Source organism: Oryctolagus cuniculus, chromosome 12 (assembly GCF_964237555.1).
Source record: "Oryctolagus cuniculus chromosome 12, mOryCun1.1, whole genome shotgun sequence".
Lineage (NCBI taxonomy): Eukaryota > Metazoa > Chordata > Mammalia > Lagomorpha > Leporidae > Oryctolagus > Oryctolagus cuniculus.
This window is the reverse complement of record NC_091443.1, coordinates 76,081,953-76,083,559: the sequence shown is the minus strand read 5'-3', so window position 1 is coordinate 76,083,559 and position 1,607 is coordinate 76,081,953. Positions and strand designations below refer to the sequence as shown.

The 1,607-nt window shown below is 41.9% G+C and overlaps 1 pseudogene; it reads right to left on the bottom strand.

Annotated features, from left to right (window-relative positions):
- Nucleotides 1-999: 999 nt before the first annotated feature.
- LOC127484091 (small nucleolar RNA U3) lies at nucleotides 1,000-1,195 on the bottom strand (annotated as a pseudogene).
- Between the last annotated feature and the right edge of the window lie 412 nt (nucleotides 1,196-1,607).

The following is a 1,607-nucleotide window of genomic DNA, read 5'->3' as shown; positions in this document are numbered from 1 at the left end:
AGTAGAACGTAATTTTGGCTCCTTGATATATCCAATTGCCACTACTTACACTTTGGAGCCATTAGCTAGTAAAGTTCCTTGAACAAAAGACCTGAGCTAGCACGATATTGGATCCAATACCTGAACCAGCTAGTAAGTAGCAGGTGGGGAGCAAATAAAGCATGGAAGTGCTGCACAAAGGGATGATTCTATCCCAAAAGGCTTGGGTCAGGATGATGTGCTATTTCATTATAATGTTCAGAATGCCATGTAATTCAGAACTCATGAATTATTTCTGGAATTTAATATTTTTGGATCATGGTTGACCAGATAACTGAAGCTGCAGAAAATAAGGCCACAGATAAGGAAAGACTACTGTCATCTGTTACAGTCACTGCAGGAAACTAACACAGCTCCTAACACTTGAGGCTTGTTGCTGTTTGATGAGGGCCCACAGGAGCTCCGGGCAGTTGAAGCCTCTGAGGCCATGAGGTCTTGTCACCAGGCAACCAGGGGCCGAGGGAGACCAGTTTCCCCGTCATGAATTCAGGTGATCCAAGTTTTATTTGTTGTTTACAACACTGGCCTTGGAGAGTGTTAGAAAGTGATGGGGAATTCGATGTAATGCGATTTGTCATCCAGAGACGTGACCAGATGAGAAGTCACCAATTATCGGTTTGGTCAGCAGAGGAACATGAAAAATAATTGTTGGAAACACAGAGCCTCTAGAAACAAAGGGGCTCTCATTTGTGAGACAGTGGCTTGACAGAGCGCTTCTGGTGAAATTGAGTATTACAAGGCCCATGTTCTCTAGAATATAAATCTGGCAGAGAAAAATTAAGTCACAGTGGTCAGAGGACTATTTGGTGTATTGACATTGTTTAAACCGATCATGAGAAGTTATTGGATTCTAAGGCTTCAGTTTCCACTTTCATAAAATGAACAGTTGTGCATGATTCACAGGATTTTAGTAAAACAAGATTGTTTAACTGCTTAGTACAGGAGTAGCCATTGTTTTCAGCCAAACTGTGTCCCCTCCTCTTACCCCTACAAAGGGCAACCATAATGGCCAATGACATTCCTGAAGAAGTAACACCAAGAGCCAGCTTCACACTCAGGGAGAATGCCGAGCCACCTCCTCATGGTTTCCTGTGCTCTACACACTCAAACTTCTCTAGTAATGAGCTACAGACTTGATCCCTGAAGTCATCGTCTGTCATTACCATTGATATTTTTCTACCTGGGTCAGAAGATAGCGTGGCCGCACAACAGAACTGGTTAAAGTTCAGATGGAGTCAGACAGTAATGGGTTTGAACACAGACTCCAAGACAATGTGATAGTGAAAAAAATTCACCTAGCCTCAACTTTCTCACCTGTAAGAGGATGGCAGTAGGGTTGTTCATCCAAATCACTGCATTGTTTATATGTAAAATGATACAAGTAAAATGAACATAACTGGTTCATGCTCATATCACATGTTGTTCACCCTTGGGGACTACATTTGTTCATACAATAACTTAATGAGTACTTACATTCTATGTCAAACACTGGGGGTTTAGCAGTGAACAAGATAGTCATACTGTACCACTGCTAGAGACCCCTAGCTATTACAATAAACTAATCACCA